Source organism: Pipistrellus hanaki (genome assembly GCF_964339955.1).
Source record: "Pipistrellus hanaki genome assembly, chromosome: 2".
NCBI classification, from domain to species: domain Eukaryota; kingdom Metazoa; phylum Chordata; class Mammalia; order Chiroptera; family Vespertilionidae; genus Pipistrellus; species Pipistrellus hanaki.
Genome location: NC_140504.1, coordinates 156,150,651 through 156,173,998, shown reverse-complemented (window position 1 = coordinate 156,173,998; position 23,348 = coordinate 156,150,651). Strand labels below are relative to the sequence as shown.

The 23,348-nt window shown below is 39.8% G+C and overlaps 1 protein-coding gene across 3 annotated transcripts in view; it reads left to right on the top strand.

Moving 5' to 3' along the window:
• The first annotated feature begins 823 nt into the window (after positions 1-823).
• LEPR (leptin receptor) overlaps positions 824-23,348 on the top strand; it is an 81,332-nt gene continuing 58,807 nt past the window's right edge. Inside the window, exon 1 of one of the 3 annotated variants that reach the window (XM_084871356.1) lies at positions 824-955. The gene's annotated coding sequence lies outside the window, so the exon portion shown is untranslated. Of the gene's footprint in view, positions 1,004-23,348 lie in introns of all 3 variants that reach the window. The other 2 variants (XM_084871355.1, XM_084871357.1) reach the window with 2 other exon arrangements.

The following is a 23,348-nucleotide window of genomic DNA, read 5'->3' as shown; positions in this document are numbered from 1 at the left end:
TAGGAACACTTGCTTGTCTGTCTGCCACAACCCCAAGTGCAAGGAGCACAATAACTGCACCTAGCATATTGTCTGGCACCCAACACCTCCTCAATTGATAAACATGGACATTTTGAGTGGAGAACAAGAAAATGTCTATTTACTTTGAGGCCGGAATCAGACTGTTCTAGGATGCTTTTCCCCCGCCTCTAAATCAAAAGCCATTAAATTTCAAGGTAAAGGTAAGTGGCCATTTAGTCCAGCCTCCCACTTGATGCGTAAGTGGCCTCTTCAGCCTTCCTTACAAGCATGACCAATATGGTTGGCTGACATCCTTGGTTACAGGAAACTCACTCCCTCACTATTCCTGGGCTTTTCAATTCGCTTTCCTTTCCCACTCCCCCTGGTTACTGAATTGATTAGGGCACATTTCCCACCCCTGGCGGAGCAGAGGCCTGTAAGTCTAGAAGAGGGAGGAACAGGGGGACTCCTAGCCCAAGGAAGGGTCTGAGAAGCGCTGGCTTAAGGTGGGCGAGCTGTAGCTGATGCAGCATCCAGGAGCCCCGCCGCCCTCCTGCTGGGTTTGCCTGTGCTTTCTGCCTCAGGGAGCGCAGAGGGTCCTCCTTCCCCAGCTCTCAGTTGGTTGTTGTCCTCCCCGCGGCCACCCGCAACAGCCGCCGCCGCGGTCACCTGCGCCCCGGTCACCTGGCCGCCACCGGGTCCGTGCCTCCCGCCCGGAGCGGGCGTGGATAGGGGCGCTGCGGGTGGAGAGGGGCGCTGACGCCAGCCAGCTGTCCCTCCCCTCTCCTCTCCCCACCCGTCCCCTCTTAGCCCCTCCTCCCCACACCCTCACTGCTCTCCGCGCTCTCTGCTCTCCGGAGAGTTGCCCGGCCCCTTCGGTGAGGAGTTCGGAGCCGCCCCGCTGCAGAGTCCACGCCGCCGGCTGAGCCAGAGCCACGCGAGTGCGAGAGCCCAGGTGCGGTGCCATCTCTGCTTTCCGTCCGGGTTGGACCCCGGCATCGAGGTGGGACCCACTTCTCTCTCTTCCATTCCCCCCACTGCCTCCTCCTCTGGCCCCGGGCGATCCAAGAGCCGCTGCTGGGGCGGCCGCCCCGGGCCACCTGGGGAGCCGGGGTTCGGGCTGCTCAGCTGGGCCACCTGAGAGGGGGCGGCTGGAGGGGCGCCGGGAGCTCTCTGCTTCCCCTGGGCTGGGAATCGGGGTGGGGGTGGAGGTGGAGGGAGCAGAGACGAGGGGGATGGGGCGCAGGGCTGAGGGCAGCCAGCGGAGCCTGGGCGCACCTGTCTGCGCCAGGGAAAAAGGACTTGCCAACCTGACAACTTCTTTTCAGTCTCCCTCCTGCACTTTGGGACTTTGGAAGGGAAGGGAAGGGAAGGGACTGAGACTGCGACGTAAACCGTGAGCCTTGGGCCCTGGAGGGAGGATTTATTGGTTTGGATGACAGAAGAAAAAAAATAAAAGTGTGTTATAGACTTGAGCCTCTGCTTTCCACCCTTTCTGCTGTCCTCAAGCAAATTAAAAAACAAAAATTACAAGACCCAATCCCGACCAAAGCACTTGTTTAAAGGGATTCGTAGAGGTGAGAAAAAGAGACCCAACCGGGGAATCACTTCGGAAACCTCAGGTATGACGAGGCCGGCTAAGAAATGGGGTGTTGTGGGTGCCATTTCTGGGACTTGCATTTGTAAACAGGATTACACTGGCTCTCGTAACCCTGAAGGAGGTCCTTATAGTGAGGGGTTGCTTAGAGTGTCCTCTGTTAAAGTTCTTTCCCCAAATCTTAAAAGATATTGAAACAAAGAGCTTTGGACTTGAAGTCAGAATTTTGGTATGATGTGCCATTTGTCTGTGACACTGGTTAGCTTACCTTCTCTGGGCCTCAGTTTCCTCATCTGTCAAATTAGAGGGTTGGATTGAGAATCTGAGGGCATTTTAATAATATCTAAAATGTTTCCCAACTTAAAAAAATGTATATTGCTCTAACTCTTTACCATGTTAGATTAATAATTTCATGACATTGGTTCTTGGCATTCTTGTTAATAGGCATTTATGATTTATATCGATAGTTTTTTTCCAAACAAAAATTAAAGAAAAAAAAATTTAAAAAAGCGTTCAAAAATATATATTTTATATGTAAGTACTTACATCATCTCTCACAATACCTGAAAGAATCTTGTTCAACTTTAAGTCAGTAGAGTATTTGCAACATTGCAACAAAAACATGTGACATCAGCAAAGTACTTATTCTCTTTCAGTATTGTACATTTGGAATACATAAAAATTGTTTTGAAGGAAAACTAAGCATTTCACATTTCCTATCAATTACTGATCTTGAACAGTGTTTGTTACTTTTTAGCATAAAGTTGTGTGCAGAATATTAAAAAAATGGTTTCAGACTGCTTCAGAGCCTCTCTGAATTAAGCTTAGGAGCAGAGATGCCAATTTTAATAATGCATTTTGGTCCCCTTGGAATGAATCCCAGAAAATAGCAGAGGTTAACTAAACTGATAAGCCAGAAATTAGGAATTGACACATACACACACACAAACACACACACACACACACACACACACACACACACACACACCACAAAGTTATACAAGCAGCGTGTACTATAAAGTGTCATTGAACCTTTCATTTCTTTTTTTATTAAAACAACAACAACAGACAACTATTGGCTTAAGCAGACAAAGAATGATAGAATGGCTTTTGTTGCTAAGTATAATTCAGAATTATTTAAGATTTAGTCATCAGCTATTAGGACAGGTTTAGAAGTGGTCTGGCTTTTTTGGTGGCTTTGATATGAAATAATGTCTTTCCACCAGCATGTGTGTTGTTTGCAGTGAGGGAGAATGAAATGGATTTAAAGTATTCTTTAAAGTATTCTTTTTTTTTATTGTTTAAAGTATTACAAATAGTAGTATATATGTCTCCTTCCCCTCCTCCCCGCCTCCCCCCCCATTCATCTTCCCCCAGTCTCCCCTCCTCCCCGGCACTTGCCCTCCCCCTCCCCCCTCCATGTCTTGTGTCCGTTGGTTATGCTTATTGAAGTATTCTTTTATGAACACATTTGAACTTAGTTTCAGGGCCTTTTTGCTTTTGGGCCGGAAATGTCATAAATCAATCATTCAGGCATTGGCCTTCTCTCATATTTCTGGTGAAGTAGATGATCATCTCCTTTGAAACAGGTGTTCTAAGAATTCAACAAACTGTTGAATGAACGCCCAGTAGTAGAATGGATATACCTTGGCTTCTTGCTTTTTAAAATATATTTTTATTGATTCCAGAGAGGGAGAGGGAGAGAGAGATAGAAACATCAATGATGAGAGAGAATCATTGATTGGCTGCCCTCTGCACACCCCCTACCGGAGATTAAGCCCACAACCTGGGCATCTGCCCTTGACTGGAATCAAACCCAGGACCCTTCAGTCCACAGGCCCAAACCAGCTAGGGCTCTCCTTGCTTTTTGAAAAACAACTGGGAACAATGGGTGGATCTGACTGCTCAGAGTCCACAGCCAACTCATTCATGGCTTTGAAGCATCATTGTCGTTGGCAGAAGCTCCATTCTCTTTTGTAATGTGGGGGTTTTAGTCTCACGAATTTACCAAGAAAAAACATTCATGTCTTCAAACTTAGATCACTATTATATAACCAAATGGTTTGTGTTTGTGAAGTGCAATATCTCAGGAGGTCTTGGAAATAAAACTAAAATATCCATTAAAAAATGAATGTCTTGGCGGTAATTGTAGTGCTTTTTTTTTTTCTTTTTTTTTCTTTTCTTTTTTTTCTGAGAACACACAGAGAGTTCTATGGAGTTAAAAATGAAGAAAATGGCTATAGTCTGATTTAATTCTTAAGATTTTTATGTGGTTTTCAAATTCTGCTTTTAATTAAACTGGAATGGTACAAATGTTCACCTACTGGCCAAAACTATGTATATAATGTTTTAGAGCAGTGGTACTCAACCTTTCTAAGGCTGCGACCCTTTAATACAATTCCTCATTTTGTGGTGATCCCCAACCATAAAATTATTTTCGTTGCTACTTCATAACTGTAATTTTGCCACTGTTATGAATCATAATGTAAATATCTGTGTTTTCTGATGGCCTTAGGTGACCCTGCTAGCAGTTCTCAACCTGTGTGTGTGGGGTGTTTGTCCCTCAGCCCAGCCTGCACCCTCTCCAATCTGGTACCCCTCAAGGGATGTCTGACTGCCCGTTTAAACCCGATCAAGTATTTATTGTGAGTCAGACATCCCTCTCACAATCCAGGACTGCTGGCTTCCAACTGCTCACCTGCCTGCCTTCCTGATTGCCCTTAACTGCTTCTGCCTGCCAGCCTGATCACCCCCTAACCACTCCCCTGCTAGCCTGATTGATGCCTAACTGCTCCCCTGCCAGTCTGATTGCCCCTAACGGCCCTACCCTGGAGCCAAAGCAAAGGCAGCCAGCCACAGTGGCAGCGGGGGCTGAGCTCCTTGCATGAATTTCGTGCATCGGGCCTCTAGTATGCATATAAGTTCTTTGGTTAATTTCTTCCTGTCCCTCCTCCCTGCCCTTTTCCTCTGAAATATGTCAGTCTGTTGCATGTTTCATTGTCTCTGAATCTGTTTTGTTCATCATTTTATTTTGTTAGATTCCACATATGAGTGAGATTATGTGATATTTATGTATATTGGTATTGCTCAGAGTTTATAAAATGACTTTATTTTGGCCTCCTTAATATTTAAAAGTAATTTGATCCAACATTAAAACTTTTTGAGATTATATACTCAATTATATATTCCTGGTTCCTTTAAAAAAATTTAGAACTATCTACAGCAACGAGATTGAGCTGAGCACAAACTATCCTCTTTTACTCTTTTTTAAAAAAAGAATTAAATCTTTATTTTTGAAAGTATTACATATATCATCTTTTTCCTCCATTGACCCCTTCTAGCCTGCCCCGCCGCCTGCCCCAGGCCTTCACCAACCTATTGTCTGTGTCCATAGGTTATGTATATATGCATACAAGTTCTTTGGTTGCTATCCTCCCACCCATTCACCCTCCACCACCTTCCCTCTGAGATTCCATACTATTTCATGCTATTATGTGTCTGGATCTATTTTGTTCATCAATTTATTTTGTTCATTAGATTCCACACATGAGTGAGATTATGTGATATTTATCTTTCTCTGACTGGCTTATTTCCTTTAGCATAATGCTCTTAAGGTCTATTCATGCTGTTGCAAATGATAAGAGTTCTTTCTTTTTTTATAGTTGCCATTGTGAAAATGTACCACAGCTTTTTTTATCCATTCATCTACTGATGGGCACTTGGACTGTTTTTATCAGATCTTAGCTATTGTAAATTGTGCTGCTATGAACATAGGGATGCATACATTCTTTCTGATTGGTGCTTTGGGTTTCTTATGATATGCTAGTGGCCTGGTGCACAAAATTTGTGCATGGGAGGGGGTGTCCTTCAGCCTGGCCCACACCCTCTCTGATCTGGGACCCCTTGCAATCCAGGACTACTAACTCCTAACTGCTCACCTGCCTGCCTGCTTAATTGCCCATAACCACTCTGCCTGCTGGACTGCTTTCCCCCAATGGCCTACCCCACCGGCCTTCTTGCCCCCAATTGCCTCCCACCCCTTCCCCCCCAGCTGGCTTGCTCACTCACAATTGGCCCTCCCTGCGGCCTGCTAGCATCCAGTTGCCCTCCTCTCCTGACCTGATCACCCCTAACCACCTCTGCTTCGGCCCCACCATCATGGCTTTGTCCAGAAGGACATCTGAAAGATCTCTCGGTCTAATTAGCATATTACCCTTTTATTAGTATAGATTCCTAGAAGTGGGATCACTAGGTCAAATGGAAGTTCCATATTTAATTTTTTTGAGGAAACTCCATACTGTTTTCCACAGTGGCTGCATTCCCACCAGCAATGTATTATGGCAAACTACAGCTTGTGAGCCACATGTGGATCTTTGGCCCCTTGAGGGTGGCTCTTCCACAAAATACGATGGCCTGGGTGAGTCTATTTTGAAGAAGTGGTGTTAGAAGAAGTTTAAGTTTGAAAAATTTGGCTCTCAAAATAAATTTCAATCGTTGTACTGTAGATATTTGGTTCTTTTGACTAATGAGTTTGCCAACCACTGTACTAGGGTGCCCTTTTTTCCACATTCTCAACTCTTGTCATTTGTTGACTTGTTGATGGTAGCCATTCTGACAGGTGTGAGGTAATATCTCATTGTCATTTTTAATTGGCATCTCTGGGATGATTAGTGATTTTTGAGCATTTTTTCATATGTTTCATGGCCTTCTGTATGTCTTCTTTTGAAAAGTGTCCATTTAGGTCCTTTGCCTATTTTTTGATTGAATTGTTTTAAATAAGTTTTATGAACTTCCTATAAATTTTGGAGATTAAACCCTTATCAGAGATAACACTGGAAAATATGTTCTCCCATGCAGTGGGCTTTCTTATTGCTTTGTTGATGGTTTCTTTCACTATGAAGAAGCTTTTTATTTTGATGTAGTCCCATTTGTTCATTTTCCCCCTTAGTTTCCATAGCCCTAGGAGCTGTATCAGTAAAGATATTGTTATAACATATGTCTGATATTTTGCTGCCTCTGGCTTCTTCTAGGCTTTTTATGTTTTTCCATCTTACACTTAAATCTTTTATCCATTTTGAATTTATGTTTGTGTACGATGTAAGTTGGTGATCTAGTTTCATTTTTTTTTTCATGTATCTATCCAATTTTCCCAACACCATTTATTGAAGAGACTGTCTTGACTCCATTGTATACTCTTGCCTCCTTTGTCAAATATTAATTAATCACAATGGCTTGGGTTGATCTCTGCATTCTCTGTTCTGTTCCTTTGGTTTACATGTCTGTTCTTATGCAAGTACCAGGCAGTTTTGAGAACAGTGGCTTTGTAGTATAGCTTGATACCTGGTATTGTGAGAAAGAAGAACTTTGAGAAAGAAGATTACCGCAGCTATTCAGTCTTTTTTTATTCCAGGTGAATTTTTGGAGTTTGTTCTAGGTCTTGTAGTATGCCGTTGGTATTTTAATGGGGATTGCATTGAATCTAAGATTGCTTTGGGTAATATGGACATTTTAATGATGTTGATTCTTCCAATCTATGAACACAGTATATTCTTCCATTTTTTTTATGACTTCCTCTCTTTTTTCAGCATCCTGTAATTTTCTGAGTACAGGTACTTTACCTCCTTGGTTAAATTTATTATTAGGTATCTTATTTTTTTGTTGCAATTTTTGTTTGTTTGTTTCTCTTTCTGTGAGTTCATTATTGGTGTATAATAAAGCCATAGATTTCTGGGTTAATTTTGTATCCTGCTACATTGCCAAATTCATTCATTAGTTCTAGGTAGTTTTTGATCGAGTCTTTAGGGTATCCTATGTACAATATCAAGTCATCTGCAAATAATGACAACTTTACTTCTTTTCTAATTTGGATGCCTTTTTTTAAATTTCTTCTTCTTGTCTGATCACTATTGTTGTGCCCTGTAGATTCTGGAACCCACAGACCACCAGGGAGCCGAGTTCATTGCAAAGGCAGAAAGTCTTTATTCTAGCTCGAGCTAGGGTCAGAGCTGGGGCACCAGAGCAGTGGCACTCACCCGTTCCTCACTCGGACCCCGCTCTAAGTTTCTTTCTAAGTTTTATACTCTAACCCAGCTATTTAAGTAAGCACCCTTCCTCCTTCTTCCCCCTCCCACCCCCACCCCCCAGTTCCCTTGCCTAAGTCCTCTTTTGCAGTCGCAGTATCTCTGGAGTGGTCGGTTCCCATAGGTGCATTCCATGGTGGTCAGGCTGTTCTGTTCCCGTAGGTCATTCCATAGCGATCAGGCTGGTCTGTCCCTGTAGGTGCATTCCACGACGGTCAGGCTGGTCTGTCCCCATAGGTCATTCCATAGCGGTCAGGCTGGTCTGTCCCCACAGGTCATTCCACAGCCGTCAGGCTCGTCTGTTCCTGTAGGTCATTCCACAGCGATCAGGCTGGTCTGTCCCTGTAGGTCATTCCACAGCGGTCAGGCTGGTCTGTCCCCATAGGTCATTCCACAGCGGTCAGGCTGGTCTGTCCCCGTAGGTCATTCCACAGCGGTCAGGCTGGTAATTAGTACCGAAGGAACGAAACCTACCTCGGGGCCTAGCCTTGTTTTAATGCCTACCATAAAATGTTGTATTCTGTTTTTACTCAACCTTACAACTATGGCTAGCACTGCCATTATTATGTCGAATATTGGTGAATGTGGGCATCCCTGCCATGTTCCTGTTCTTAAGGGAAATGGTTTTTGTTTTTGCCCATTGAGTATGTTATTGGTCAAATTATCTTTTGATTTCTTCCTTTATTTCATCATTAATCCGTGTGTTATTTTATAACATGTCATTTAATCTCCATGTGTTTTTCATTGTTTTTCTCGTGATTTTTAATTTTATACCATTATGGTCAGAGAAGGTGCTTGATATGATTTTAATCCTTTTATACTTATTGAGACTTACTTTGTGTCCTAACATGTGGTCTAGAAAATGTTCCATGTGTACTTGAAAATAATGTATATTCTGCTACTTTGGGGTGTCAAAGGCTATCAATTAAATCCATTTAATCTAGTGTATCATTTAAGGCCACAGTTTCATTGTTGATTTTCTGTCTGGAAGATTCATCCACTGATGTCAATAGGGTGTTAAAGTTCTTTACTGTAAAAGTATTAGAATCGTTTCTCACTTTATGTCTATCAAGATTTGCTTTATATAGTTAGGTGCTCCTATGTTGGGTGCATAAATGTTTATAAGGGTCATAGCCTTTTGTTGGATTGCTCACTTTATCATTATATGGTGTCCTTCATTGTCTTTTACCATAGCTGTTGTTTTAAAGTCTATTTTGTAAGATATAAGTATTGCTACTCCAGCTTTTATTTCATTTCTATGTGCATGAAATACCTTTTCCCATCTCTTTAGTTTGTGTATATCCTTTGTTTTGAGGTGGTTTTCTTATAGACAGCATATATATATGGTTTTTGCTTTCTTACCCATTCAGCTACCCTATGTCATTTGATTGGAGCATTTAAACCATTTACATTTAATGGTGATTATTGATAGGTCCTTATTTATTGCCATTTTAGTTTTTTACTAGTGGCTTCCGTCCCAGAGCCACTCTCCTCAGACTGTCCTGGATCCTGTCCAGAGGTAAGCGGGGTGGAGCCACCAAGAGTCATGAGGTTGGGGTCCCTGGGAGCTCAGAGAGTAGGGCTAGTGGTTTACCGTGAGGAGAAGGAACCAGTCAGGTTCACGGGAAAGCCACAAAACTCAGCCACTAACATCCCTTGAGTCTGCTCAGACCTCTATACCTCATCCCAGGCCTCTCACTCCTCAGCAGGGCAGAAGCTCTGCAAGATGGGTCAACAGAGAGTCTAGAAAGTGCGGCTATTGCTTTCCCCCAGGCTGATGCTGTTTGGAAGGGCAAGCTCAGCCCAAGAAAGACGGCATCAGTGGTGTTGTAGGACGACTCAACACAGATATCCTGGCAGTTGTTTCCTCTGCTCTCTCCTCAGAACCACAAACCCCAGTTTTTCCTCACACAACTGTAGCCTGCTCTGCCCTCATTCTGTCAGAGTCCAGGGCAAGTAGCTGCAAAAGAGATTTTATATGTTGACCCTTTAATGGGGTTCCTATTTTTCTAGCAGGCCATCATCTCTGGTGGAGAGAAACCCTGCTGCTTTTCACAGCCAGATGCCAGGTGGGTTTCTCTTCTTGACTCTGATGCTCTGGGCTGTGGAGCCCAGTTTGGGCATGAGACCCCACACTCCTCAGGTGGTGCCTCCAGAATCTCAGCTGCTGCCTGCAGGAGCAGAGCCAGTCCTTTTTGTGTCTCTATACTTCTTACTAGTCTCAATGTGATCTCTTTTGTAAATCCTTATTTATAAGGTTTCCTTTCAGCTGATCTTTAATTGGCTACTGTGCTTGATTGCTCTATATTTTAGTTACACTTCCAGGTTGGTTCTGGGAAGAGATGAGTGTAATTTCTACCTATTTTGCTGCCATCTTGAATTTAGTTTTATATTTCATTAATTGAAACTTTTATTTTTATTGTCTCCATTTTATTTTCTTTGACTTCTCTTCTATTCTAACATCTCAAGATGAATGATAGCTCATTAATTTTTGGTCTTTCTTATTTTTTGGATTTTTTTTTTATTATTTGAAATTTCCCTTTAAGGAATCCTTAATCTGTATGAAATAATTTTGAAGTGATTGAAAAAACAAACAAACAAACAAACAATTATCAGTTTAAGATATATTTTGATTTTAATTTTATCTATTTTGTTTTTGCTCAAAAGATTTTTTTTAAATGTTTTAACACGTGGCATTTATACAGTTATATTTTTTGCTGTTTATTTCTGCCTTAGAACTCTGGTCAAATAATGTGGTCTGTCTGATTTTAGTCCTTTGGTTCTGTTTGTACCATGCTTTATATCTTTGTGTATAGTCAGTTTTTTTAAATGCAACATTGGTCCTTGAAAATAATGTGTTGTCTCTATTTTGGGGGAGCAGAGTTCAATGTGTGTCATACTTGTTAATGTTATCCCAATGTCCTTTGTTAAAATTGCTCCCATTAATAAGAGATACACAATATATATCTTCATATATTGTTGTATCTATTATTTTGCTTATTCTATTCATTCTTTTTAAAAAAATACATTTTATTGATTTTTTACAGAGAGGAAGAGAGAGGGATAGAGAGTTAGAAACATCAATGAGAGAGAAACATCGATCAACTGCCTCTTGCACACCCCCTACTGGGGATGTGCCGGCAACCAATGTACATGCCTTTGACCGGAATCGAACCTGGGACCTTTCAGTCCGCAGGCTGACGCTCTATTCACTGAGCCAAACAGGTTTCAGCTTATTCTATTCATTCTTTAGGAGAGTGTATTAAAATATCCCACCATCTAGGTGGATTTCTGCCTTTTTCCTATAGTACTCTATAAGTTTTCACATTATATATTCTGAAGTTACATTATAATATGTTATTTTTAGGTTATATTATAATTTATATATACTTTTAAAGTTATATATTCCTGCTGATTTGAAGCTCTCATCAACTGGAGTGATTCTCTTAGTTAACTATGTTTCTTTCTGCTTCTCTAGGGTTTTATTGGGGAGATATTCTTTTAAAATATATATTTACATATTTAACAACCTTTTAATATAGTTCTGTGTTAGGGTTATCCTCATACTTTCTATTGGCTTCAACATGAAAACCATATATATATATATATATATATATATATATATATATATATACTCTGTAACTCTTGAATCTAACATGCCAAGCTTAAAGATGTGATGAATACCATTTTAATATTTTCCAGCAAATTTTAGTAAGTATAAGAAATATCAAAGACACAAATGCTAGATATGTAGTAAAAATTGTCAAATTTAAGTGCAGTGAAGTTGGAAGTTTAAAATATTTTTTTAGAATTGGGAACATTTAATATGTTTAAAGTAGGCTATGGAAAATTTTGGGAGATATTGATTCTTACTGAATGAAAGTCAGCCAGTCACTTATTCTTTCATAAAATTAGTAGGTTAGATTCTTCCCACTATACAATTTTATGGTACCAAATGAAGTCTCCCCCAAAGTGAAAACAGTTCACTTTTAATAAGAGTGGGAGAGCATTTGCTTGATCATTGAAATGCTTAGGTAATGTACTCAGCTGGCTCTGCTTAGCATAGCACGGAGACTGCGGCGGAGAGGTCAGAGTTGTGGGGAGCCATTGCCTGGTGGGCTTTGGATAATCTCAAGGTGAAAGTCATGTATTTGAGAACATTTGAAAAAAAATTGTGCTATATTGTGGACATATTAAATCAAACTAGAGTACTATGGACTAGCAAATGAAAATGACCTGCTGCAGACTCTTAGGGGCATTGTGGTATTAGTTTAATTTTAAAGTTTTTGCCAATTAGTGAGGAAAATCTAGAAATAGTTTATATTTACAAACATATGTGTATAATCATGAGTGAAAAAGAGGAAAAGGAAGGGAAGGAAAGTAGATTGAGAGAGAGAGAGGAAGAAGAAGGTGAAGAAGAGTAAGGAGAGGAGGAAAGGGAAAGAGGGAGTGAGAGGGGGGAATGGGAAGGAAGGAGGAAGAAGGAGGAGGAGAAGGAGAAGAGGAAGGAGGAGAAAGGGAGAGAAAGAGGGAAAAAGGGGAGAAAGAGCCAGCAAATTTTTGAGAGAAAGAGGTTGTACTGCTGGGCCAATTCTATATAATAAAGAAGCAATATGCATATTGACCCTCACACCCTTGCATCAGAAGATGGCCACCCCCACATTGTCACAAGATGGCCTGCAGGGGAGGGCAGTTGTGGGTGATTGGGACAGCAGGGGAGGGCAGTTGGGAGTGATTGGGCTGGCAGAGGAACAGTTAGGTGTCAATCATGCCTGCAGGGTAGTGGTTAGGGATAATCAGGCTGGTAGACAGGTGAGTGGTTAGGAGCCAGCAGTCCCAGATTGTGAGAGGGATCCCACAGGGATTGGGCCCAAACCAGCAGTTGGACATTTCCAGAGGGGTCCCAGATTGGAGAGGGTGCAGGCTGGGATGAGAGACACCCCAACCCAGTGCACAAATTTTGTGCACCAGGCTTCTAATAATTTCTATAAAATTTATCGGAGTATATGTTTATCTGTTCATGCTGGGTAATAAAGGCTTGAGTCAAATAGGGATTCTCAGGAGCTTCTTTAATCTTATATAATAAAGAGAGAATATGCTAATTAGACCAGAGGGCAGAATGGTCTTCTGGAACAACCTTCTGGGATGACCTTCCAGAATGACCTGTAGGTGGCAGCTGTGTGAGGCAGCTGGGGCTGCTGTGAGGGCTGTGGAGACAGCTGAGGCTGCTGCGAGGGCTGAGCCCCTTGCAAAGATTTTGTGCATTAGGCTTCTAGTCCTATATAATAAAGAGGTAATATGCAAATTGACCCTCATATCGTCGCACAAAATGGCTGCTCTGATGTGGTCAAAGATAGCCATCCCCATGTGGTCAAAGATTGCCGCCACAAGATGGCCTGCAGAGGAGGGTAGTTGTGAGTGACCAGGTCAGCAGGGGAGGGCAGTTAGGGGTGGCCAGGATGGCAGGGGAGGTAATTAGGGGTGACTGAGCCAACAGGGAAGGGCAGTTGGGGACAACCAGGACAGCAGGGGAGGGCAGTTTGGGGTGACCAGGCTGGCACCGGAGGGAAGTTGGGGGTTACTGGGTCAGGAGGGGAGGTCAGTTGGAGGAAATCAGGTCAGCAGGGGAGGGCAATTGGGGGCAATTGCGCTGGCAAAGGAGCAGTTAGGCATCAATCAGGCTGGCAGGGGAGGGTTAGGGGGTTATTAGGCTGGCAGGTAAGCAGTTGGGAGCCAGCAGTCCTGGTTTGTGAGAGTGATGTCCAACTGCCCATAGGGATCGTGCCTAAACCAGCAGTTGGACATGTCCCGAGGGGTCCCAGATTGGAGATGGTGCAGACTGGGCTGAGGCAACCCCCCCCCCCCCCCCCACACACACACACCCCACAGTGCATGAATTTTGTGCACTGGGTCTCTAGTAGTATTATAATAGGCTTTAAAAATGTGAACTTACATTTAAGAACAGCTGTTACCAAATATCTGTTTTGTGAAGGTATAGAACAACTTAGTTTTTCTTAGTATTATATTTTCTCATTTTGCTTTAACTAGCAGCTGTTTATCTGGGTATCTAAACCTATGAAAATTAAGAAACTATAAACATGAGATAATAAAATAATTAGATTTTTGTATACACCAACTAAATTTATGAACCAACTGGTCAGCATTTAGGAGATGAAAGAGAAAATAAATTAGAAACACATAGATAAGTACGCACATATTAAATAGATAGTATAGTGACATTCATAAACTCCCATGAGTTGCAGCTGGTTATTATATTATTAAAATGTTATTTCTTAGAGAGTTTTAACATATTTATTACATTAGACCTACCTAGGAGGTAGCTGGATATTTTTCTAGTGACCTGAGTATCTTGCAACAACACTGCTAGTCACAGGTTTGATTTGGGGGAGAAAGGGTTTTGCACAGAACAAACAGGATGTAAAAATATTCTTTCCATAAAAAGCAGACATTTGAACAAGTGGCTTTTGGTTTTTTGATTCCAAATTTGCAAATCAGTTCTCACAATAGTTCCTATTGTGTTTTATTGATATTCTTTGTTTGATCTTGAATCTTTTAAAAAAATAATATTTACAATATGCTTTATATCCTCACCATTCTTCAAAGGGGCAGTTAAATCTTTACTCATCTTTGGGATCTATTATAATTTCCTCAAACTAGAAATAAGTCTCTCTGATTTTTCCTAATTAATACTCTCTTTGGTAGTTGTGATTCTTTAAATATAGACATTGTGGATTTTTAAAGATAAACCATTGTTTTGTACTGTTAAGAAAGAAAAAACTCTACCTATTTAACTATTTCACAATGCTTTATCTTTTAGAATTTTTTTTAACCTACTGAGAGAGCTCTTTTAGAATTATTTAAATGAAGATTTTTTGTTGTTGTTGTTTAAACCCTATTACTTTCATAAGAAAGAGCAAATCAAAGAAATTGGTTAAGGAATTCTTTTTTTTTTTAATATTCAGAATCTGATTTTCTTTTTGATCACTTTGCAACTCAGTATTGTTGATGTCAATGTTTTCCCTAATAATATCATACTCTGGATTATCAAGACTATTTGTGACATGTACTTCATAAAAGAATGCTTCACTATTGTTTCTGAGATTTTTCTTCTAGGCTGGCCCATTTTGCAAATTTTATGCTGGCTCTTCATTGATATTACCATAAGATGTCAATGTAAGGTTTCTAGACAAGACACGGGGCTCATATTCCTTCATTAAATGGTCTTTACGTAAATGGTTTGTTGACCAAAATATTGATGAGTTAAAATTGTCCAGTCTGTAATGAGGCAAGTACCCCATGCAGTCAATGACAACTAAATCACAGCCGCTAGCAGGCCATTGGTGATTGTAAGAAAACATTGATTTTAGCAGAGAGCCTGCTATCAGAGTGAAAATATTGTGTCTTACTAGTAAAATAGAAGAAATGCAACACTATACTCTCTTCCTATGTATTTCTTGGAGTTCAACTAAAATTTCACTTGTATGAAATTTTGTTGGCCCCTTGGAGTTTGATAGTAGCTATGATCTCTGAAATTTTATAACACTTTATTTAATTAAAAGGACTAAATAATAATTTTTGCATGAAAATAATCTATGCATATGGCTACAAAACCCAACTGTAATTAAAAACTGTAGTGCCGCCGAAACCAGTTTGGCTCAGTGGTAGAGCATTGGTCTGCGGACTGAAAGGTCCCAGGTTCAATTCCGGTCAAGGGCATGTACATTGGTTGCGGGCACATCCCTGGTAGGGGGTGTGCAAAAGGCAGCTGGTCAATGTTTCTCTCTCATTGACGTTTCTAGCTCTCTGTCCCTCTCCCTTCCTCTCTGTAAGAAAAATCAATAAAATATAAAACAAAAAACAAAAAACAAAAAAACTGTAGTGCCTAAGCCCCCTACCCTCACTATGCAAGCCCAGGTCATGAGAACAACTAACTTGAACCATTTCTGGTTTTGGTTCTTAGACCCATGGCTACCTTTCTAGGGCTAAAATAATATGCTTATATGGACTGTTTTTTCTATTCTTTTCATTTAATAATGTTAATCAGATATCATGGTAGAAGAGAACTTAGCTTATTAATTTCACCTTCTTTCTTTCTCCTTCCTCTACATATAATTACATTAATTTTCTAAGCTCTTTTACTGGTACATTAGTAATCCCCACCACTATTTCTTTTATTGGTACATTAGTAATCCCCGCCACTATTTTCCATTCACTATAGTTTCTCTTGACCTCCTACTTTGTGAGGTTGAGATATTTAACCCTGTGCCTTCCCACTATCTTTCCTTATATTATTACACTACCCAAAGTTGACAACTATGGTGAAAATATTGATAATATTTTATGTCAGTTTTGTAATTAATTAAATATTTCATTTTTGTCTATCAGTTGAACCAAAACAATTGAAAAATCAATAAATTGGGGTGTGTTGCAAATCACTTTTTGCTATTTAAAATATTGATTTTTTCAAATGGATTCTTTAAATCCACCATTTGCACAAATTTATGCCATATTTTATTTTGGTCCATATTTAGATTAGGAGTTTCTATAAAGTATCTTTCAATTAACTTTATATTTTCTTATTGGGAAAGGAAATCTGGATCTTCTTCATTATATTCTTAATTTTCAATTTTTTAAGTTAATCTATTTAGTTTTTAGACTGTATTTCATTCTTTGAAGCTCTCTGAACTCATATTCTTATTTGGAATAGTGGCTTCCAGTTTGAGCTATTACTTCCTTTTCCCCCTTTGTTCCATTCTGTGTTTTGTTTTATTTTCTGCAGCTTCAGGATCATATTATGTACTGAGTTACCTCCAGTCCCATCTTCCTACAACCATTTCCTTTTGGGGCCATCTTTGAATATTTTGCCTATGTTTGGGGTATTCTCTGCTTTACAATGCATACTTTTCCAGGTTGCCTTACTGCCTGGATATAGACTGTGAACTAGGCTCTACCAATTATAGGCATTCATGCCAGATTTTAGATGAGAAGTGTGGGATATGGAAGAGCAGATTGGCTCAGAGGAACTCAGATGTAGTAAACATTGAGATTTCAGTCTTAACATGTGGTGTCTTGGTGTCTTGGCAGGCCTGTATTTTGTAGAGCAATCTACATGGGATTTTGGGTGTGGTTTTTGGCTATGTGCTTTATTACTTGGGTTTTCTGGCCCACCCATGCTGAGCTTCTGTGAAGTATCCCAAATGCTTTAATAAATTCCTTTTCTACTTAAACTTGTCAGTTATTTTCAGCTATTTGTACACCACTTCCCTGACTGTTATAGAGAGGGAGATTTGACTGCTGTGAATTGTCTATAAGGGGATGAAGAAGTCAGATAGTATCTATATAGACCAAAATGTCCTCTTCTTTCAGCCCCATATCACCCTCTGACCTTTACCATTCAGAACAATTTCATTAATCTTTGCTTTATCTTCCAAAAATTTGTTTAAATCTCTCTTTTATTGCTGGTCTCCTCTCATTCTCTCTGTTCTTGTGGGCTGATGATTTATTTCACTACTATAATTCCAAATGCATCTTGGGAGGAAGAAAAGATCAATTTAGTTGCTCTGTTTACAATCTTGAATCTGAAGTCCCAGGATATTTTATTCATATTGGTATTATTGTACTACGATATACAAGAAAAAAAAATCATAAGATAATGTTTTTTTTTTGTTTTGTTTGTTTTGTTTTGTTTTTCCTTTTTTTGTTAATCCTTACCCAAGGACATCTCTCCCCACTCTCCCCAATTGATTTTTAGAGGGAGTGGAAGGGAGGGGGAGAGATAGAGAGACAAATCAATTGTTTATCTCCTACACATGCTTTGGAGCAAGCCTGCAACCAAGGTATGTGCCCTTGACTAGAATTGAACCAAGGACTCTTGAATCTGCAGGCAGATGCTCTAACCTCTGAGCCAGACTGGTTAGGGCTAATGTTATTTTTTAAATTGAATTATGATCTCATCAATGTTTTTTTTTCTAGCACCTTATGTGGTAACTTACATTTTATCAGATACCCAGTTAATATTAAAATAAGTTGCTATATGTTCAGATTTATAAATTATTTTATAGTAAGATACTTGTTCTTTTTGTTTGTTTGTTATTCCTCTTCCATGGATATTTTTTCATTTGATTTTTTTTTAGAGAGACTGTGGAAGGAAGGAAGGTAAGTGAGAGAGAAAGAAAGAGAGAGAGAAATATTGATATGAGAGCGACATATCAATTGGTTGCATGTGCCCTGACCAGGGCTGGGGATTGAACCTGCAACCCAGGTCTGTGATCTTAATTGGGACTTGAACCTGAACTCTTCAGTGTATAGCTGATTCTCTAACCACTTAGAAACACTGACCAAGGCCAAAGTCGGTTGGGCTCAGTGGTAGAGCATCAGTCTGCGGACTGAAAGGTCCCGGGTTCGATTCCGGTCAAGGGCATGTACATTGGTTGCGGGCACATCCCCAGTAGGGGGTGTGCAAGAGGCAGCTGATCGATGGCTCTCTCTCATCGATGTTTCTAACTCTCTATCTCTCTCCCTTCCTCTCTGTAAAAAATCAATAAAATATATATATATTTTTTTTTTAAAAAAAGAAAGAAACACTGACCAAGGCTAAGATGCTTAATCTTTACTTTGAAAAAAAGAATTTTTTTTTTTTTTTTCCCCAACCAGGAGCTCATTGTTTGATACCTATGTGGTCAGGGCACTTGCCCAGGTTTCAAGCTTAATCCCCAGTGATGGCCATGCAGGAGGCAGCTGATCACTGAGTCTCTCTCATCACTGATGTTTCTATCTCTCTCTCCATCTCCCTTTTTCTCTAAAATCAATAAAAACAAATATATATATGTAAAATATGTTTTTTTTTATGTTTTTATTGGTTTTAGAGAGAGAGGAAGGAAAAGGGAAAGAGAGAAACATTAGTGACAGAAGGAGTCTCCTGCATGTCTTACGCCAGGAATGGATCCCACAACTTGGGCATGTGTTCCAACCAGGATTTAAGCCCTTGTGCAAAGGACAATGCTAAAAAAAAAAAAAAAAAAAACTGAGCCACTCCGGCCAGGGAAAGATGCCTATTCTGACTCAACTTTGTTGACTTTAAGTTTATGAATCATAGCTGATCCCTCTGCATTTTTGTTTTCTTTCTTAGTTTATTTTGCTCATTAGATTCCACTATATCTCTGCATTTTCAAGGAGTTAATTTGTGAGAAGATCACACAATTAGAATCATGTCAGGAATTAAAGTATTTGAAAATATGTTTTCAAAGTGACATGCATATGTCAGGATGATGGAATAATAGATATTTTTTAAATTTAGAAAATAATTTGTCTTTAAAGCTACTTGATGGGAATAATACAACCAATTTCTATCCTAAGTGAGGAAATAAAAGTAAACATACTTAAAATGACAAGTTAGTACAAATCTACCAGACAGTATATTGTTAAATTTTTGACACTTGTTTAAGTGAACAATAGATGGGTACTGATCCTGTGAAAAGTAAAAGCAAAAATTAGTGGCAGATGGAGCCCATTGAGTTTATTCATCAAAGCAGCAGAATTGTCAGAATTGCTTTTCTTACTCATAAACTTTTTTACAAACCTAGAGACTCTGGGATCATTAGAGCAAATTGTGAACAATATCTTTCCTGCCCAATCACCCATTCAAGCACTGATTGAGACTGTTCTGTTTTATGTTTAAGTAGAATTTGATACATAAAAACAACACAAAGAGAGTACCCTGTGATAGAAATTAAATAGTCTGATTTTTTAATGAAAACCCATTATATCATAACTACAGGCCGAATGCACAAAATCTGTGCAAGGGTAGGCCTTTGCAGCCCTACTGCGAGGGACCTCTATGTCCCCAGTTGTCTCACAGCCCCACCTGCCTCTTGGCCCTGGTTGCCTTGCCCTGCTCCCTGCCCACACCCATATCTGCTACAGTCCCCACCCCCCATTTTCTGGTTCTGTGGATCTCCCCAGTTGATCACCCTGCAGAGTGTGGCTTGGAACTCCCTCTTTGTGGTGATCATGGAGCCCCTCTCCAATCCATTGCCCCCCACCCTCAGCCAGTGACCTGGGCCTCCCTATTTGAGGCAATTGTGGAGTCCCTGATTGATTGCCCCACTGGCTGGTGGCCTGGGCCTCCCTCTGCGGGGAGATCATGGGGCTATGACGGTCCCCCAATCCATTGCATCGCACCCACCTTGGCTGGCCTGGTGCCAGTGTGTGTCACCTGAAAGGTTGTCCTGGTGTTCATTCTGCTATTTGGTTGTTCAGTCAATTTGCATATTATGTTTTTATAGTTATAGATTCAGTAGAATATGGATCTTGATTTTTCTTGTGTTTAAAGTTTATAGTAATCACTAGAGTTAGTGATATGCTAAATGTGCTTACTGTATTTGGTATGCTATGCAAATTGAATTGAATTATTGCCTCTACATCCAGGTATCATGAAAGCATCATTTATATTAGACTATGGTTGAATCTTTATATGTTTCAGAAAGATTTCTTCAAATATGTCAAACAAGACACATTATTCCTTCAACATAGAATGACTACATTCCAGGGGGAACTGTAGATAGTATTATCTCAAACTCCTCATAGCTTGGTGTCCATCGGTGGCTCAATTTAGGGAACTACAATTGTGGGGTATTGCCTTAGGTATAAACACTCCATCTATTTATCTATATCAAGCATTAAAAAGAAGATAAAATATATCAGAAGGAACCAGTCAGAAACAAAGAATACAACTTCTGAAATGAAGAATACATTAGAAGAAAATAACAGCAGGTTGGGTGAAGCAGAGGATTGAATCAGTGATTTAGTGACAAGATAACAGAAAACACCCAAGTAGAGCAATAAAAAGAAAAAATAATTCTTTAAAAATGAGGAAAGTCTAAGGGACCTCTTGGACAATATCATGCATAATAAAATCTACATCACAGGAGTACCAGAACCTGTTTGAAGAAATAATGGCTGAAATATTCCCTAGTCTGGTGAAGTATAATGACATACCTGCCCAGGAAGAACAGAGTTTCAATCAAGATGAATCTGAAGAGGCCCATACCAAGACACATCATAATTAAATTGGAAAGGTTAGAGATAAAGAGAAAATCTTAACAGCAGCAAGTGAAAGACAGTTACCTACAAGGGAGCTCTCACAAGGCTGTCAACTGATTTCTTAACAGATGCACTTCAGGCTACAAGAGATTGAGAGATTGGCATGAAATATTCAAAGTGATAAATAACAAGTACCTACATCCAAAATGACTCTACCTAGGAAGACTATTATTTAAAATTGAGGGTGAAATAAAGAGCTTTCCAGATAAGAAAAAGCTATTGAAGTTTGTTACTACCAAACCAATAGTACAAGAAATGGTAATGGGTCTTCTTTAAGAATAGAAGAAGAAGAAGAAGAAGAAGAAGAAGAAGAAGAAGAAGAAGAAGGAGGAGGAGGAGGAGGAGGAGGAGGAGGAGGAGGAGGAGGAGGAGGAGGAGGAGGAGGAAGAAAGAAAGAAAGAAAGAAAGAAAGAAAGAAAGAAAGAAAGAAAGAAAGAAAGAAAGAAAGAAAGAAAGAAAGAATATTATGGCCCTAACAAGTTTGGCTCAGTGGATAGAGCATTGGCCTGGGGACTGAAAGGTCCTAGGTTCCATTCTGGTCAAGGACATGTACCTAGGTTTTGAACACATCCCCAGTGGGAGGTGTGCAGGAGGCAGCTGATTAATGTTTCTAACTCTATCTCTCTCCCTTCCTCTCTGTAAAAAATCAATAAAATATATTTTTTAAAAAGAATATGATGGCAATAAGTTAGTACCTATCAACATTTACTTTAAATCTATATGAATTAAGTGCTCCAGTGAAAAGAATGGATAGCTGAATGGGTAAGAAAACGTGACCCAAATATATGCTATCTACAAGAGACCGACCTCAGAATGAAAGATATACACAAACCGAAACTGGTTTGACTCAGTAAGTAGGGGTGTCGAACTCAATCAGAGAAGGGGACAAAATCTAAAATCCAGCCTAAATCGCGGGCCGAATGGTTTACTGAACAGTCATAAACTGACAATGTCATAAACTGACAGCGGAGTGCAGTGATGACAGCGCGGTGCGGGCCACATTGCAAGGCCTGGCGGGCTGGATTTGGCCCGCGGGCCTTGTGTTTGACACATGTGAAATAGAGCATCAAGCCTGTGGACTGAAGGGTCCCAGGTTTGATTCTGGTCAAGGGCACACACCTTTGTTGTGGGCACATCCCTAGTAGGAGATGTGCAGGAGGCAGCTGATCAATGTTTCTCTCTCATGGATGTTTCTCTCTATCCCTCTCCATTTCTCTCAGTAAAAAAATCAATAAAATATATTTAAAAAAAAATAAAAATACATACAGATTTACAGAAAAGGAATGGATGAAATACACACACACATATGTTTTTAAAAATATATATATTTTTTATTGATTTTGGAGAGGAAGGGAGAGAAACATAGAAACATCAATGATGAGAGGGAATCATTGATTGGCTGCCTTCTGCATCCCTCCCACTGGGGATCAAGCCCTCAACTTGGTCATGTGCCCTGACTGGGAATTGAACTGTGACTTCTTGGTTCATAGGTCAATGCTCAACCACTAAGCCATGCTGGCCAGGCTGGACAAATATATTTTATACAAAAGAAAACAAATAAAAAGCTGGAATAGCAATACTTTTATCAGACAAAATAGACTTCAAAACAAAGGCCATATCAGGAGATAAAAAAAGGACATTACATAATGCAAAAGGGATAAATTCAACAAGAGGATTTAACCCTTGTAAACTATATGCACCTAACATAAGAGCATCTAAATATATAAAGCAAATCTTGGTGAATATAAAGATAGACATTGGCAATAATACAGTCTTAGTAGGGGATTTCAACACACCATTTTCATCAATGGTTAGATCTTCAAGACAAAATATCAATAAGGAAACAGTGGCCTCATATGACACATGAGACCGTGAGTTTCATTGCTATCTTCAGAACATTGTACCCCAAAGCAGTAGAATATACATTCTTTTCAAGTGCACATGGAGCATTCTCTAGGATATACCCACATGTTAGAACAAAAACCATGTCTTAATACATTCAATAAGATTAAATTATATCAAGTACCTTCTCTGATGACATTAGTATAAAACTATAAATCAATCACAAGAAAAAAACTGAAAGCACACAAACACATGGTGGCTGAATAACATTACTAAACAATAAATGGGTCAACAATGAAATCAAGAAGAAATCAAAAGTTATCTTGAGAGAAATGGAAATGAACACACAACAATCCCAAATTTATGGGACACAGCAAAAGCAGTCCTCTGAGGGAAATTCACAGCAATGTAGGCCTACCTGAAGAAACAAGGAAAATTTCAAATAAACAATCTAACCTTACACCAAAATGGAACTAGAAAAAGAACAATAAACAAACCTAAAGTAATAGGAGGAAATAATAAAGATTAGAGCAGACATAAATTACATAGAGTCTAAAAAAATACAAAAGATTAGCAAAACAAAGAGCTAGTTCTTTGAAAGATAAACAAGATTGACAACCTTTAACTAAACTCAAGGGGAAAAAGAGGGAAAGGACTCAAAATCAGAAATGAAGGAGAATAACTGACACCACAGAAAAACAAAGGAT